This window comes from Mobula hypostoma, chromosome 12 (genome assembly GCF_963921235.1).
Source record: "Mobula hypostoma chromosome 12, sMobHyp1.1, whole genome shotgun sequence".
Classification (NCBI taxonomy): Eukaryota; Metazoa; Chordata; class Chondrichthyes; order Myliobatiformes; family Myliobatidae; genus Mobula; species Mobula hypostoma.
In genome coordinates this window covers 54,942,369-54,961,260 of record NC_086108.1, presented here as the reverse complement: position 1 = coordinate 54,961,260, position 18,892 = coordinate 54,942,369, and the positions used below count along the sequence as shown (strand labels likewise).

At 42.5% G+C, this 18,892-nt stretch overlaps 1 protein-coding gene across 5 annotated transcripts in view; it reads right to left on the bottom strand.

Moving 5' to 3' along the window:
- Positions 1-716, bottom strand: part of lepr (leptin receptor) — a 135,754-nt gene extending 135,038 nt beyond the window's left edge. For 4 of the 5 annotated variants that reach the window (XM_063064153.1, XM_063064148.1, XM_063064157.1 and 1 more), the window contains exon 1: positions 432-716. The gene's annotated coding sequence lies outside the window, so the exon portion shown is untranslated. Of the gene's footprint in view, positions 1-5; positions 316-431 lie in introns of those variants that run through there. The other variant, XM_063064152.1, reaches the window with a different exon arrangement.
- Positions 717-18,892: the final 18,176 nt, after the last annotated feature.

Below are 18,892 nucleotides of genomic sequence, written 5' to 3'. Positions count from 1 at the left end.
TTTACCTGCCGACGTAGAATAGCGTAACTAGCACGGAGCTATGCAAAAAGCCCGATACCGCTGACGGTCCAGTACTGATGCGCAGAGGGTTTGGCCCTTTCTTACACTCAAAAACAAGAGGGTCATGCCACCCATTCCACGAATCTGTATTCCTCGAAATGCAAACGTCTCTAATCACTCATCATTCTCTATTTGGTATTAACGGATAGAAAGTAAAGCAGATCTTTGAAAGACCAAACTAGATTCTTCACCAAATTAAATCAGATAAATTTAATCCCAGCAAGTTTCGTTTCACATAAACTTTTATATTTCACTTTTCCTGCAAGATCTGAGCGCCCTGCAAACGGTATTTCATATGTCTGACATCTAAAATACGCTCCCCGCTGACAGCTCTCTCTAAAAGTAAACGAAAACAGTCTTTTAAAACTTACATGCCGCAGCCCTTATCCCAACTCCTGTCAAAGACTCACAGGCTCCCTCACTGCAAGAATCATTCTGCGAACATCATGGTAACTGTGATAAGAGCCCATGCCGGTACGGCAACTAACAGTCGGGTTGGGTAATGGACGTTACCGCGACACAGACAGATGAGAATGCAGCGAGCCTCACGGCAGGAGAGCGGCCGCGCAGAGCCCGTGACTGGCTGCCCCGAGCCTGGCTCCTGCTTCACTGACGTTAATTCACACGTGGCTACCGCACCTCATTCCGGGCACTGATCAGAGTAGGTTACAACAACTCTGTGTCGACATGGATCAGAGATGAGCGCTGAGTAATATAGCGAGGAAGTGGGTAGTGACTGCGTCAGACACAGATCCGAGAGGGCAAGAGGTGGGCAATTGCATGAGTCGAATACCTAAGAGGAGGTATGATGAACACAAACATATGGGCGATGGAGGGTTTAGGACAAGGACACTGACAGGTCGGGATTAAGCTATCACCGTGCAGAAAGCAAAGGAACTGAGAAATGATTGGTATTATCAGGATCAATTGCGGCAAATTTACACTTCAGGAGAAGGTCGAGAAGGGAAAAAAAAACAAGTCAGTCATCTGAAGCCGTTCAATAACGTGGAAAGGAAACAGATCTGTAAGAGACGAGCGTAGGCATCAGTTGGGCACACATGACTAGGAATTTAACCCGATCCATAATCAATTCAATAATAGGGGGAAACTGCAATAAAAAGAATGAAATTAGGCAGTGAAGTGTAATACATAGTATGTGCTGTACATAGTACGGAAGTATGAACAATTGCAGGTGCACGACCAAAAGGTAGCAAATATCCCTGCGAATGAGTTGGTTAATAAGCATCCATAGAAAGGATCGGAAAAGCCCCATATCAATCATTTATAGCTTGGATTGGGAGCAATATTCATAGCTACACAACGGATCAGAAGATTATGCAAAATTCTAATCAGGAGTTTTGAGCAGTTTCAAAGAAAGCTTATAAGTTTTGTCGATAATTTTAACGACAATGCCTTTTCCGAATTTATATTAATTTCGCCTTTAAAAGCGAGTATGTGAACAACGTTTCCACCATTGTTTCCAGGGAAAATTTTATTTTGCAATATATTTTCTTTATATTAATTAGGCCTACCTGTTATATTAAAAAAAAACTAGTTTGATAAATGTTGTTTTTAACTGTAAGCAGATTACGGAATGTTCGTGTTATAACGAACACACATCTGATTACAATTACATAAACTTTTTTTCCACTATGATTTGCAATTTTCACATTGGTATTCTTCCCCAAGACATGGGAATAGTACAGCTTTTGTAGATAGCATTCTGTAAAGCTCTCACAATCACATTACTAAACCTATATGTTTAATACTACACAGAAAGGAGCTAGCATTGGCAAGTTTCAGGAGTATAAGAAAATGGGCACCTTCTGGCTAATTTCAAGCAAGGGTTTCAAAGCAATTTTAGTTATTAGGAAAGGGGAAATGGGCACCCCCCCCCCTTAGCTGGTACAATGCCATGGAATTACAAAATGATATAGGCACAAAAGAAGGCCATTGTGCCTATTATGTAAAAGAGCCATTACCCACTAAATCCCACTACCCCGCTTTCTCCCACAGCACTGCATGTGTTTTCCCTGTGAACTATTTGTCTGATTCTGTTTTGAATGTTAATAATGAAGATGTTTTCAACAGCCTTTTAGGTAAAGCATACAAAACCACACTACTGCATTTAAATGAAAAGACTGTACGATTGTGTCTTTTGGCTACCAAGAATTCTGCCACTGGAAAGAGATTCTTCTTGTTTTAATAATCCGATTCATGATTTGAGCGCCTTTCAACTTTTTCCATTTTAAGAATAACAACCACTGTTTGTTTGATCTCTCCACCTGAGGATTATTTGTATGCATTATGGTCAGAGATTGAGGGAGCTAGGGCTTTACTCTTTGGAGAGAGGGAGTATGAGAGGAGATGTGATAGAGGTATACAAGACATTAAGAGGAATAGATAGAGTGGACAGCCAGTGCCTCTTCCCCAGGGCACCACTGCTCAGTACAAGAGGACATGGCTTTAAGGTGTGAAGTTCAAGGGGGATATTAGAGGAAGGATTTTTACTCAGAGAGTGGTTGGTGCGTGGAATGCACTGCCTGAGTCAGTGGTGGAGGCAGATACACTAGTGAAATTTAAGAGACTGCTAGACAGGTATATGGAGGAATTTAAGGTGGGGGGTTATATGGGAGGTAGGGTTTAAGGGTCGGCACAACATTGTGGGCCAAAGGGCCTGTACTGTGCTGTACTATTCTATGCTCTATGTTCTATTTCATACCCTGATACCATATAGTAAATCCTCTCTGTTCCTTCTCCCAGTCTTTGACATCCTTCTTTCCAAAACTGTGATGTTCACAATTGAATACAATTTAGACTTAACCAGTGCTTAGAAAGATTTACCATATCATCAACAAAAGATAATCTGTAGATGCTGGAAATCCGAGCAACACACACAAAATGCTGGAGGAACTCACCAGGCCAGGCAACATCTATGGAAAAAAGTACAGTTGACATTTCAGGCCAAAACCTTTCATATCATATCCTGTTTACCATATCATCCTAGCTTTTATACTCCTCTTCTTACTATTAAAAATCCAATATGTTGTTTATAAATGTAATATTTATTTTTCAAAGACCCACTGCTGTTTGTGAGACTGTGCTGAGCACAACCTGGCCATGGTGTTTCCCATATCATAACTGCCCCTATACTTCAAGAGAACGGTAATTGCTTCAGAGCAACCAAACATCATTAAACAAAATACAATACAATGCAAATGCTGGAAATGCGAAGTAAAAGCAGAACATTTTAGAAACACTTAACAGATGAGGCAGCATTTATGAAAAAAGTAACAGGATTGACATTTCATATTTTTCAGATCCTTTATCAAAAGTTGGAAAGAGAGATAAAGTGCCATTTTTTTAAATCACAGAGAAGATTATGGAGGGATGAATACAACAAAAAAAGATCTATCAATAGTGATGCCAGACCTGTTATAGGAATGAGTTGTCTAGTTAAAGGACATGGAAGCTTTAGAGAAGGTGCAGAAGGGATTCACCACAGTGTTGCTTAGATTGGAGTGCATTAATTATAAGGAGAGATCGGACAAACTTGTGTCTTCTGGAGCAATGGAGACTGAGGGGCAGCCTAATAGGAGTAAATAAAATGAGGAAAGGCAGAGAAAGATAAACAGTCAGGGTCTTTTTTACCCCCAGGGTGGAAAGGTTAAATAATAGAGAGCATAGTTTCAAGGCAAGAGTTGGAAAGTTTAAAGGAGAAGTGCAAGGTTTTGTTTTAAACATACAGAGTGCTGAAGGAGATGAAGTAGAAGTAGATATGATAGTTATATTTAAGAAGCATTTAGACAGACACATGACCGGGAATGAATGGGGGAGGGGAGCAGACACTATGTAAGCAGGCAGGATGAGTTTAAATTGACAGTACGTTGACATAGACATGGAGAGCTGAATTACCTGTTCCTGTGGTATACTGTTCTGTCACCTATATACTACCGACTAAATGAAGGCAGGTGAAGTCCTTGTGGAAAGGCACTTTAAAAGTGAAAGAGCACTGATCAACACATTGAAACACACAAGGTAAAAGATCCTTGAGTTTCTGGAAAACAGGCAGAATATATTAATTTAATGATTGGAAGGGGTTTTTGAGAAATAGTTTCCACATTGCTATCTGTGAATCTCTATTATATCTTCAGCTCAATTAAGAACAATGATTCATGTCTGACTCCAAACAAATTGCATTGTTATTATTTACCCTTGAAGAATCAAACTTGAATTAGCCATCATCTTTTCAGGGCTTCAACTTATGTTATCCCATTCTGTCGAATCTATACCTATCTTAGTTTCAAGGTTCCTAAGGAACATATAAATTTTAAAAGTCATAATCACGCTTAACATTTTGTCAGAAATATTCAGAAGAAATCCAATTCTTAACTACTGTATTCTTTTCTCTCCAGATTTTCTTCAACTCAACACTTTTCTGTCTTCTTCCACTGAAAGTAAGGATTTTTGCTAATGTAGGAATCCACATGTAATGTATAATAATGAAAAGTCTTACATTTATATGGTACCATTTACAACCCAATGTCATTTTCTTTCAGGCAATGCTATACTGAACAAAATGATAGTGGCATAAATTTTCCACAGGCAATATCCCAAGCAAATATAGACCAAATGCCCTCTGAGCAATCCATAAAATTTAGAGATTGAAACATGTTGAAGCAAGGATAACATATCAAAAACAAATAAAGTAACGTCAGACTCTCAAGATGTTGTCGTGTTTAACATCATTAAAGTAGGAGTCCTCCATAAACGTGAACAGTGGAAAGAGACATACCCTCAAGGAGAATAATATCATGAAAGGGGAATAATCTGCAAAGCTGATAAGATCAGCGCATATGCGATCGAAAGCGTTCATCTCAAAGAATTACTCCACTGTATACCTGAGAAGAAATATTCTGATTAAAATATATTTATTTGTTATGCACCTGCCAGCACTACCGAATTATAGTTTCACTCCATGTCATTTGTACTACTGTGTCTACTTTGCTGCAGATTGATACAGCAGCAAAGACTGTACTATAAACTTGAGAGAACTGATTATGGGGAAAATTAATAGAGAATGGGATTGGTCTGTGAGACAGCATGGACTTGACGGGCTGAAGTGGCTTCTCATTCATAAGGACCTATGGCTTCTAAGACTCAAGCTTCAAAGAATATTTGAAAGAGAAGAAACTGAGGTGTTTAGGGAAAGAAATATTGAGGGCAGAGCTTACAGATGATACAGTTATGGGAGCTGAGGTGGGTAGCGAATGGAAGCAATGTAGAGATTTTGAAGAGCTGTCACTTCATGTTAACTAGCATGGTCCAAGCAATTCATTGGCAGCTCTGAAAAGTGGATACACATTCTAAAATAGTGATACTGCTGGACTGGCAGTGCATTGGTAAAGGGTGCCAGGACAGGATGAGATGCAAGTGGGAGAATGAGAGTTTAGATACAGATCACATGTATTTGAATGTGCTCAGAAAGTGGGGGATAATCTGTCATGGGGTCGGAGTAGATTGACACTCAGTGGCTACTTTATTAGATACATTTATACACCTGCTTGTAATTGTAAATATCTAATCAGCCAATTATGTGGCAGCTACTTAATGTGTAAAAGCTTGCAGACATGATCAAGAGATCCCGTTTCAACATTGGAATGGGGAAGAAATGTGATCTAATTGACTTTGACAGTGGAATGATTGTTGGTGCCAGACAGGGTAATTTGAATATCTCAAAACAATAGACAATAGGTGCAGGAGTAGGCCATTCGGCCCTTTGAGCCAGCACCGCCATTCACTGTGATCATGGCTGATCATCCACAATCAGTAACCTGTTCCTGCCTTCTCCCCAAATCCCTTGACTCCACTATCTTTAAGAGCTCTATCTAACTCTTTCTTGAGAAAATCCAGAGAATTGGCCTCCACTGCCTTCTGAGGCAGAGCATTCCACAGAACCACAACCCTCTGTGTGAAAAATCTGCTGATCTCCTGGGATTTTTACACACTAGTTTGTGGAGAATGGTGTTAAAAGCAGAAAAGAGCACCCAGTGAGCAGCAGTTCTGTGGACGAAAGTGCCTTGTTAATCAGAGAGGTCAGAGGAGAATGGTCAGAAACTGACAGTAACTCAAATAACCATGCATTACAACAGTGGTGTGCAGAAGAGTATCTCCGAGCACACAACACGTCGAACCCTGAAAGGATAGGCTACAGCAGCAGAAGACCACGAACGTACAGGACATACCTAATAAAGTGGCCTCTGAGTGTAACTTCCTATTTCCACCATTAGCTGGATTCCCTCAGTGGGAACCATCTCCAATGAAGTTATAAAATTTCACTCATATACAGTACAATGCTAACATGTGCACAAAGGGCATCTGCTGGTGACATCAATCACCTTCCCCTAAGGGAGTAACATGACTGATATGATGAAAGTCTAACATCAAATATGCTTCTGTTAATGTACGGAGCAATGATGAAGACACCTTACAGTTCACTCAAAATCTATTGCAACAAACAGTCTCCAGTATTCTAGGTGTTTCATGTTCCTGACTAAGCACATGATGTATCTGATTCTTACTTAATAGGCAGAGTTGTTGTATTTTCATTATCTTGGTGAATACAGTTCAGAATACTTCTTATTAGACCAGGGCAAAGCTTTCTACTTTTGATGGGCATCTTCTTAAATTTCTATTTTGATTGAAATATAGCTCCATGGTAATTCTTTCATGAAAATCAATATCCATAAATCCATAAAACCATAAGATATAAGAGCAGGATTAGGCCATTTGGCCCTTTGAGTCTGTTCCACCATTTTATCATGGCAGATCCATTTCCCTCTCAGCCTCAATCTCCCATTTTCTCCCTATATCCTGTCATGCCCTAACTAATCACAAATCTATAAAGCTCTGCCTTAAATATACCCAATGACTTTTATCCATTGTATCCATTACTTTTCTTGGTCCAAAAAGATTAACAAACAACCTACCTCCAAAAACACTGGGAGTGAGGAAACTATTTTTGAAAAGGAACAGGTTAGGATCAATGGAGACACGAGACTGCAGATGCTGGAATCTGGGGCAACACAAAACGAACTCAGTGGATCAGGCAGCACTTGTGGGGGGAAATGGACAATGTTTAGGGTCATTTGGAGTGAAAGGCAGAGGGTAGATAGCCAGTATATAAGGTGAAGGCATGGATCAAGAGTTGGGAGGTGATAGTTGGATCTGGATTAGGAGCATGGGTGGTGAACAGACGGGGACGGGAGAAAATGAGAATGATGCCAGAACTTGGGAGGGCCAGGTAGAAGCAACAAAGTGCTGACAATGTTGAAATCTGACAGGAGAAAATGGGGAGCATGGCATAAAGACAGGGAGGTGGGAAGGGTAACAAGTGTAAGAAGAATGTTCATGATGGGCAGATGGGATGCATTTATTAACAAAGGTTGATTATATTTAAGAATTTACAGATCATAAATACACCTAAGCCTGACTCACAAATAGTAAAATTCAATTCACAAGATTTGACTCATTTTAACCTCCTTCACTTGGGAGAGAGTTTTATTTGAGCCAATAAAAAGAAGGGAGGTGAAAGCAGAGCGGTCATTGTTGGAATGGGACAGTGGTAGAGAGGGAGGCTTTAGCGAGAACAGGCTTAGGCAGCACAGATGGAGGTTCAAAGTAAAATTCAAGTACATTTTCTTCCCCCCCACCATCTATTGTTACACAGTGCATGGAGAATGGGTCCTGAGTTAATGGTATGTTCTTCGTCTGCGATGTCAGGACTCTGAGAGACCTCCAGTTTCCCTGATAACTACACCTGCACAAAGTGCATCTAGATGCAGCTCATTAGAGACTGTGTTAAGGAACTGGAGCTGCAGCTCGATGACCTTCAGGTCATAAGAGAAAATGAGAAGGTGAGGATAGGAGCTACAGAGAGGCAGTCACCCCGAAGCTTCCGGAGGCAGATACGTGGGTGACTGCCAGGGAAGGTAAGGAAATAGGCAGCCAGTCCAGAGTACCCTGTGGCTATTCCCCTCGAAATTAAGTATACCACTTTGGATATGATCTATCAGAGGAAGCGCTGCAATAGGGTCTTCGGCAGCGAGTCTGGCTCTGTGGCTCAGAAGGGAAGGAAAGAGAAGCAGAGTGATGTAGTGTTGGACGAGAGCAGGGTATTAAACCAATAACTTCTGTTGCTTTTGAATTCCAGATAGATTAGAAATAGTTCTGAAGAAATAAAATTCATATCATGTTCATTTGGAAGAGAGATATCACCCTTCCCTCAGTTAGAGAAGCAAACAGGAGATTCTGTGGATGTGAAAAAGTCACTCGGACGGTATTTTGCATCACAGATGCAGGGTCAGGGATATTTTGGATTGGGTCCACAGTATTCTAAGGGTGCTGGAGCGAGCAGCCAAAAGTCATGGTACATGTTGGTAGTAATGACATAAGTAGAAAAGAGAATATAGGGAGTTAGGTAGAAAACTGGAAAGCAGCACCCCCAGGTTTAGTCATCTCTGGATTGCTGCTGGTGCCATGTGCTAGCAGAGGTGAGAATAGGATGACTTGGCAGATGATGTATGGTCGAGGAAGTAGTGCAAGGGACAGGATTTCAGATTTCAGACTGTTTGCGATCTCTTCTGAGGCAAGTACGACCTGTGCAAAAAGGGTGGGTTATAGCTGAACCCGAGGATGATCAATATCCTTGTGGGTAAGTCTGTAAGGAAGGACAGGCACATGATAGGGCAAACTTGCAGTCAGTGGGATGGGTTGAAGTGCAACGTGGGGGCAAAATCAAAAATGCTGATGAATATGGGACCGAAGGAGTTATATTTGAATGTACGCAATGTACGGAATAAGGTCAATGATATTGTAACATAGTTAGAGATTGGCAAGTACAACATTGTGGGCATCACTGAGCCGTGGTTGAAAGAAGATCATAGTTGGGAGCTTAGCACCCAAGGATACACATTGTATCAAAAGGACAGACAGGTAGGCAGAGGGGGTGCAGTGGCTTTCAGTGAAAAATAAAATCAAATCCTTAGAAAGAGATGACATAGGATCAGAAGATGTGGAATCCTTGCGGGTAGAATGAAGAAACTGCAAGGGTAAAAAGACCCTGTTGGGAGTTATGTACAGGCCTCCAACAATAGCCTAAACAACACTCACAACACGCTGGAGGAACTCAGCAGGTCGGGCAGCATCTGTGGAAACGATCAGTCAATGTTTTGGGCCGGAACCATTCGTCAGGACTGAAGAGGGAAGGGGCAGCCCGGCACCTTCTCTTTTCAGTCCTGACGAAGGGTTCCGGCCCGAAACGTTGACTGATCGTCTCCACAGATGCTGCCCGACCTATTGAGTTCCTCCAGCGTATTGTGAGTGCTGCTTTGACCCCAGCATCTGCAGATTATTTTGTGTTAACAATAGCCTGAATGTGGGCTACAAATTATAATGGGAACTAAAAAAGGTTTGTAAAACTGGCAATGTTACGATAGTCATGGGGGATTTCAATATGCCGATAGACCTGGAAAATTAGGTTGGTGCTAGATCCCAAGGGAGGGAATTTGCAGAATGCCTAAAAGATAGCTTTTTACAGCAGTGTGATTGAGCCCACTAGGAGAAAGGCAATTTTGGATTGGCTGTCGTGTAATGAACCAGATTTGATAGGAGGTTTAAGGTAAAGGAACCCTTGGGAGGCAGTGATCATAATATGATAGAATACACCTTGCATTTTCAGAGAGAGAGGATAAAGTCAGATGTATTGGTATTACAGTGGAGTAAAGGGAATTACAAAGGCACAAGAGTAGAGCTGGCCAAAGTTGATTAGAAGGGGACACTAGCAGGCATAATGGCAGAACAGCAAAGGCTGGAATTTCTATAGGTAATTTGAAAGGTGCAGAATAAGTACACCCTAAAGATAAAGAAGCATACTTAAGATAGGATGAGGCAACCATGGCTGACAAGGAAAAGTCAAAGACAGCATAAAAGCAAAAGAGAGTGCATATAATATAGCAAACATTAGTGGGAAATTAAAAGATTGGGAAGCATCTAACAACCAACAGAAGGCAACTAAAAAAGCCATAAGGAGGGAAGAGATGAAATATGAAAGCAAGCTACCCAATAATGTAAAAGAATGATATCAAGTTTTTTTCCAGATATATAAAGAGTAAAAAAGAAAGGAGAGTAGATATCAGACAGCTGGAACGAGATGCTGGAGAGGTAGTAACAGGGACAAAGAAATGAGAGATGAACTTAATAAGTATTTTGTGACTCTCTTCACGATGGAAATTACAAACATTATTCTTGAAATTCGGAAGTGTCAAAGGACAGATGTTAGTGTAGTTGACATTACGAAGGAAAAGGTGCTTGGGAAACTGAGAGGTCTGAAGGTAGATGGGTCACCTGGACCAGATGGACTACACCTCAGTGTTCTGAAGAAGGTAGCTGAAGAGATCATGGAGACATTAATAATGATCTTTCAAGAATCACTAAATTCTCAAATGATTCTGGAGGATTGGAAAATTGTAAATGTCACTCCATTCTTTAAGAAGAGAGGGAGGCAAAAGAAAGGAAATTACAGGCCAGTTAGCCTGGCTTCAGTGGCTGGGAAGATGATGGAGTCCATTATTAAGGATTAAGTTTCAGGGCATTAGAGGACCATGATAATATAGGTCAAAGTCTTGGAAAGGCTTGGGAAGATTGGAAGAATGGGCAAAGATGTGCCTGATGGAATTTAATGTAGGAAGGTGTATGGTCACACACTTTGGTAGAAGGAATAAAGGTGTGGACTATTTTATAAATAGGGAGAAAAACGAGAGCAGGGAGCTCACTGTAACCTATCAAATATTGAAAGGCCAAATAGAGTGGATGCCGAGAGGATGTTTCCTATAATGAGTGAGTCTAGGACCAGAGGACACAGCCTCACATCAGAGGGATATACATTCAGAACAGAGATAAAGAGAAATTTCTTCAGTCAATGGGTAGTGAATCTGTGGAAATCATTGCCAGTAATGGCTATGGAGGCCTAGTCATTGAGTATATCTAAAGTGGAGGTAGCTAGGTTCCTTATTAGTCTGGGTGTCAAAAACTACTGGTAGAAGCTTCGGCGAGCAGAAGCTGAGGAAGAGCTTCACTCCAAGTGAGGTAAAGTTGGGTAAGTTCCTCTAATAAATCTAATTACCTTAAGAGCAGTTAGGGCAGTTGAGTGCTCCATTTGTAGGATGTGGGAAGTCAGGGCGAGCACAATCATCCCTGATAACTACACCTGCGAAAGGAGCATCCAGCTGCAGCTCCTGACAAACCCAGTGAGGAAACTGGAGCTGGAGCTGGATGAACTTTGGATCATTCTGGAAGCAGAGGCAGAAATACATGGGAGTTACAGGGAGATTGTCACCCCTAAGAGTCAGGAGACAGGTAGCTGGGTGACTGTCAGGAGAAGGAAGGGGAATAGACAGAATGAGCAGAGCACCCCTGTGGCTGTTCCCACCAATAATACATTGTTTTGGATACTGTTGATGAGGATGACCTACCAGGGACAAGTTGCAGTGGTTGAGTCTCGGGCACCAACATGGGACCCTCAACTCAGAAGGGAAGGAGGGAAAAGAGGAGAGCAGTAGTGATAGGGGATTCAATAGTTAAGGGAACAGATAAGAAGTTCTGTGGAAGAAATGGAGAATCTCGGATGGTCTGTTCCCTCCCTGGTGCCAAGGTCCGTGATATCTCGGATCGAGTTCTCAGTATCCTCAAGAGGGAGGGTGAGCAGCTGGATGTCGTGGTTCATGTAGGGACCAATGACGTGGGTAGGAAGAGTGAAGAGGTTCTGAAAGGTCAGTTTAGGGAGTTAGGCACCAAATTAAAGGACAGGACCTGCAGGATAGCAGTCTCAGGATTGCTACCAGTGCCACATGCAGGTAGGTTTAGAAATAGTAAGATAGCACAGATCAACAAGTGGCTGAAGACATGGTGCAGGAGGGAGGGCTTCAGATTTATAGATAATTGGGCAATTTTCCAGGGAACGTGGGATCTGTTCCAGCAGGACGGTCTACATCTGAACTGGAGGGGGACAAATATTCTTGCAGGTAGGTTTGCTCTAGAGGCTTCGGTGGATTTAAACTAGATACGGGGGGGGGAGGGGAACAAGCGTGTAGGAACAGATGTAGGGAAGAAGGAAGAAAAATAAAATAGTAAAGTTGTTTGCACTGTTAGTGATAAGCAGAGTGTATAAGGTGGAAAATTTCTTAAATGAATTTGTTTTAATGCCAGGAGCATTATAAGAAAGGTGGATGAGCTTAAAGCATGGATTGATACCTGGAAGTATGATGTGGTAGCTATTAGTGAAACATGGTTACAGGAGGGGTGTGATTGGCAACTAAATATTCCTGGATTTAATTGCTTCAGGTGTGATAGAATCGGAGGGACAAGAGGGGGAGGTGTTGCATTGCTTGTCAGAGAGAATATTACAGCGGTGCTCTGGCAGGATAGATTAGAGGGCTTGTCTAGGGAGGCTATTTGGGTGGAATTGAGGAATGGGAAAGGTGTAGTAACACTTATGGGGGTGTATTATAGACCACCAAATGGGGAGCGAGAATTGGAGGAGCAAATTTGTAAGGAGATAGCAGATATTTGTAGTAAGCACAAGGTTGTGATTGTGGGAGATTCTAATTTTCCACACATAGACCGGAAAACCCATTCTGTAAAAGGGCTGGATGGTTTGGAGTTTGTAAAATGTGTGCAGGATAGTTTTTTGCAGCAATACATAGAGGTAGCAACTAGAGAAGGGACAGTGTTGGATCTCCTGTTAGGGAATAAGATAGGTCAGGTGACAGAGGATTGTGTTGGGGAGCACTTCGGGTCCAGTGATCACAATGCTATTAGTTTCAATATAATTATGGAGAAGGATAGGTCTGGACCCAGGGTTGAGATTTTTGATTGGAGAAAGTCTAACTTTGAGGAGATGCGAAAGGATTTAGAAGGAGTGGATTGGGGCAATTTGTTTTATGGGAAGGATGTAATAGAGAAATGGAGGTCATTTAAAGGTGAAATTTTGAGAGTACAGAATCTTTATGTTCCTGTTAGGTTGAAAGGAAAGGTTAAAAGTTTGAGAGAGCCATGGTTTTCAAGGGATATTGGAAAATTGGTTCGGAAAAAGAGAGATATCTACAATAAATATAGGCAGCATGGAATAACTGAGGTGCTTGAGGAATATAAAGTATGTAAAAAGAATCTTAAGAAAGAAATTAGAAAAGCTAAAAGAAGATATGAGGTTGCTTTGGCAAGTAAGGTGAAAATAAATCCCAAGGGTTTCTACCGTTATATTAATAGCAAAAGGATAGTGAGGGATAAAATTGGTCCCTTTGAGAATCAGAGTGGACAGCTATGTATGGAGCCAAAAGAGATTGGGGAGATTCTGAACAATTTCTTTTTTTTGGTATTCACTAAGGAGAAGGATATTGAATTGTGTAAGATAAGGGAAACAGGCAGGGAAGTTATGGAAACTATGATGATTAAAGAAGAGGAAGTACTGGAGCTTTTAAGGAATATAAAATTGGATAAGTCTCCAGGTTTTGACAGGATATTCCCTGGGACCTTGAGGGAAGTTAGTGTGGAAATAGCAGGGGCTCTGACAGAAATATGTCAAATATCATTAGAAACGGGGATAGTGCTGGAGGATTGGCATATTGCTTATGTTGTTCCATTGTTTAAAAAGGGTCCTAAGAGGAAACCTAGAAATTATCGGCCTGCGAGTTTGACATCAGTAGTGGGTAAATTGATGGAAAGTATTCTTAGGGATGGTATATATAATTATCTGGATAGACAGGGTCTGCTTAGGAACAGTCAACATGGATTTGTGCATGGTAGGTCATGTTTGACAAATCTTACTGAATTTTTTGAAGAGGTTACTAGGAAAGTTGACGAGGGTAAAGCGGTAGATGTTGTCTATATGGACTTCAGTAAGGCCTTTGACAAGGTCCCACACAGAAGGTTGGTTAGGAAGGTTCAGTCATTAGGTATTAATATTGAAGTAGTAAAATGGATTCAGCATTGGCTGGATGGGAGATGCCAGAGAGTGGTGGTGGATATCTGTTTGTCAGATTGGAGGCCGGTGACTAGTGGTGTGCCTCAGGGATCTGTACTGGGTCCAATGTTATTTGTCATATACATTAACGATCTGGATGATGGGGTGGTAAATTGGATGAGTGAGTATACAGATGATACTAAGATAGGTGGAGCTGTGGACAATGAAGTAGGTTTTCAAAGCTTGCAGGGAGATTTAGGCCAGTTAGAAGAGTGGGCTGAAAGATGGCAGATGGAGTTTAATGCTGAAAAATGTGAGGTGCTACATTTTAGTAGGACTGATCAAAATAGGATATACATAGTAAATGGTAGGACATTGAAGAATGCAGTAGAACAGAGGGATATAGGAATAATGGTGCATAGTTCCCTGAAGGTGGAATCTCATGTGGATAGGGTGGTGAAGAAAGCTTTTGGTATGCTGGCCTTTATAATCAGAGCATTGAGTACAGGAGTTGGGATGTAATGTTGAAATGGTACAAGGCATTGGTGAGGCCAAATTTGGAGTACTATGTACAGTTCTGGTCACCGAATTATAGGAAAGATGTCAACAAAATAGAGAGAGTACAGAGAAGATTTACTGGAATGTTACCTTCATTTTATTACCTAAGTTACAGAGAAAGGTTGAACAAGTTGGGTCTTTATTCTTTGGAACATAGAAGGTTGAGGGGGGACTTGATAGAGGTATTTAAAATTATGAGGGGGATAGATAGAGTTGACGTGAACAGGCTTTTTTCCATTGAGAGTAGGGGAGATTCAAACAAGAGGATATGAGTTGAGAGCTAAAGGGCAAAAGTTTGAGGATAACATGAGGGGGAACTTCTTTACTCAGAGGGTGGTAGCTGTGTGGAACGAGCTTCCAGCAGAAGTGGTTGAGGCAGGTTCAATATTGTCATTTAAAGTTAAATTGGATAGATATACGGACAGGAAAGGAATGGAGGGTTATGGGCTGAGTGCAGGTCGGTGGGACTAGGTGAGAGTAAGAGTTCGGCACGGACTAGAAGGGCTGAGATGGCCTGTTTCCGTGCTGTAATTGTTATATGGTTATATAGTTATAAGGCAGGAGAATATGATTGAGATTAAATCAGCCATTACCAATTGGTGGAGCAGACTTAGTGGCTCAAATGACCTAATTCTGCTCATATGCTTATGATCTAAATATGACCGATTTAGCAAATCTGATAAAAGACCAATAAACACACAATGCTGGAGGAACTTGGCAGGTCATGAAGCATCCATGGAAGAAAATAAACAGTTGAGGTTTCAGGCCAAAGTTCTTCATCAGAATTGGAAAGGAAGGGAGAGAAGCCAGAATTAAAATATGGGATGGGGGTGGTCGAGTACAAGCTAGCAGATGGATAGGTGAGACCAGGTGAGGGGGAAGGTGGGTGGGTGGAAGAGGGGGGTGAAGTAAAGAAACTGGGAGGTGATAGGTGTAAGAGGTAAAGGGCTGAAGGAGAAATTTAATAGGAGAGGAAAATTGACCAAGGACTGAAGGGAAGTAGGAAGGAACCAGAGAGAGGTGATGTGCAGTTCATGAGAGTGGGGGAGGAGAAGAAAAGGGCAGAGAGGGTAACCAGAATGGGGAATTGAGAAAGAAAGCAATGGGTGGGGGGGAGGCAGGGAGAAGCTACTAGAAGTTCGAGAAATTGATGCTTATGCCATCAGATTGGAAGCTACAGGTATGGAATATCATGTGTTTCTCTTCCAACCTGAGTTTGGCCTCATCATGGCAGTGGACATAGACAGACATGTCAGCATGAGAATGGGAAGTCAAATTGAAATCCTGCAGTTTCTGATAGACAGCGCAAATTCGCTCCCAACCTACATTGGGTCTCACTGACAGAGGAGTCCGCACAGGAGCACTGGATACAATAGGTGACTGACAGGCTCACAGGTGAAGCGTTGCCTCTCCTGGAGGGACTGTTTGGGGCTCTGAATGGTGATCAGGGAGGAGGTTTATGGGCAGATGTAGCACTTGTCCCATTTGCAGGGTTAAGTGCCAGAACAGACCAGCAGGGAGGGATGGTCTCATCTAACACCTGCTGCCTTGTACTCCCCCTCCCCCCACCTTATTGTGGCTTCTGCCGCTTCCTATCCAGTCCTAATGAAGGGTCACGGACCAAAACCTCAGTAGTTTATTTCCCTCTATAGATGCTGCCTGACCTGCTGAGTTCCTCCAGCAATTTTGTGCGTTGCTCAAGATTTCCAGAATCTGCAGTTTCTCTTGTGTCTGTGATAGAAGACTAAAGATGCTAAAATAAATGTGAACGAACTGAAATCTAAAAGAAGGTTCTAAAAATGTGTTGCAGAACATTCATTCCAGAGTACCTTTTCAATTAATGTCTATTAAGTACAGTATATCCATGTGGTCAGATATGTTGGCTGAGCAAATCTAAAAAAAAAATTAATGCTAAAGCTTACATTTTAAAAGCACTCAAAATAATCCCAGTGTGATGTATGCTTGTAAGGTTAAGTTACCTGGATCCAGAAAAGTGCATGAGAGGCACTGGCCTAACAAAATAAAGAGACCAGCAAACCAGGCTCTGAAATGAAATTCAAGGTTGTGCGAAACTAATTATCTCTTCCACATTCCAGAGAACACAGCGCCATTCAATTGAGCCTCATCATTCCAATTAACCCTGTGAGCCCTCCTCAAGCCCTCATCTATCACATTTAACAGCAATCGATATTCTGATGCCCATCTCAGTGGCCGAGGGCGAGTAAGAGAATAACATGTAAACAGCAATATCAAGACAAGTTTCTTTACTGTTTGGAGAAACAGACTTGGCAGAAACATGAGACGCTCATGGCATTGGCTAAGTGATTTATACTACGTTCTAAATACAGAATGTAATCATTTTACAAAAAGCTTTTATATATTTTAAGTCACTGCTGCTTCTCAGTAAGCATGTGATATTGTCACAATGGGGGACATTGGGAAACGGACCCAAGTGCAAGACACAGGCACTGAAGTACTGAGAACAGGACAAGGATGCAGGACCTGGGCAAGGACATGGACAAGAAACAGGGAAACCGAACAAGGAACTATAAACTAGGAGCCTGGGCTTGAACCCTGAGCCAGAGACTGGACAAGGACCCAGAACCTGGCTCTTGCCTCGGGCTCGGGCTCCAGAACCAGGCAAGGACATGACATGACTGCAGGACTGGAGGCTGGGGTTTAGAGGCTTGAGGCTTAGGGTCTTGAGGCTTGAGGCTTGAGGCTTGGAGACAGGCTTGGGGGGTTGAGGCTTGAGGCTTGGAGACTGGCTTGGGGTCTTGAGGCTTGAGGCTTGGGGTCTTGGGTCTTGGGTACTTCGAGGCTTGGGTATGGACTCCAAGCCAGAGACTGGGCAAGGACCCAAAACCTGGGGCTCGGACTCCAGAACTAGGTGAGGACAAGACGAGGCTACAGGACTGGACATGGCTTGGGTGAGGCACTCCTGGGTAGGGCGAGACACAAGGACAGGTAAAGGCACATGGACAAGACTCGGATAGGACTGGACTAGGCACGGACCGGATGAGGGCCTTCAGGAGCATGGAGCCTTGGACTAGAAGAGACGGGAGCATGGAGTCTTGGACTAGAAGAGACGGGAGCACAGAGTCTTGGACTAGAAGAGACGGGAGCACGGAGCCTTGGACTAGAAGAGACGGGACCCCTCCTTGGGAACAGGACATAGGGCCGGGACTCATACACAGAATGCTGAACATGAAGAGACAGATCCCAACACAAGGTAGCGGCAAACGGCCGGACCTACGTAGCAAAGGCGTGGACACAGAGAGACGATTCCACACAACGAAAGACAGTTCCTTATCTTGACCTAACAAGGCTCTGGTCTTGCTCCAGCAGTAAAACTTCAGCGATACAGGTGGGGTATCCAGGCTAGGTGAGCAGGCAGAGAGTCAGGCGAGGGGGGAAAGACAAAGAGGGGAACAGACAGTCCAGCAGAGAATCCCTGGTTTGCAGAGGTGTTTATGTCTCAGCCCCAAAACGAGAATCATGTGCCTACAACAGAAACGGGGGAAAACCAGAAACCCTGGAATAAGGAACTATGGACCAGACCGTGAACCAGAATATGGACTTCATGGACCGGTCCATGACAGATATAAACATAACTAAGGTGTAATTTGAAGTAATGAAGAAACATCAACCCACCATGCAGTTGCTTAAACCATCATTACTTAAGGGTAATGTGCTCTCTGTTCACCACAACAATCTTTCACTCTATTTGATAATCACAAATATTTTCTCCTTAAAGTGAAAATTAATCATGTCTATGTAACAATAAATGCCAACAACCCTTAGAAACTATTGGAGGAGAAAACATCCACTATTTGAAAAGTCAGTCTTAGCCTGTCTGTGTCATGGTCTGGTCCGTGAAGTCCCCATTCTGGTTCACGGACCAGTCCATCGATCCTTATTCCAGGTTTTCCAACTTTTCCTTGTTCTGTTGGTGCCTTAATTGAGGCACATGATTCTCATTTTGGGCTGGCTACATAAACAGCTCCTGGGTTGAGCTTCAGTGCTGGACTGTTCCCTTCCCTTCTCCTCCCTTCCCTTGGCTGAAGCTTCGCCTGCTACCTTTTGCCTGAAGCCTTGTCTGCGTCCTCGCCTATGCTTGCTGTCAAGTTCTACTACCAGAGCAAGTCCGGAGCCTTGCTGTGTCTAGATAAGGAACTGTCTTTTTGCTGTTTGGAACTGCCTCTGTGTCTAAGCCTTTGCTAGTTAGGTCTGGCTGTTTGCCGCCAACTTGTGTTG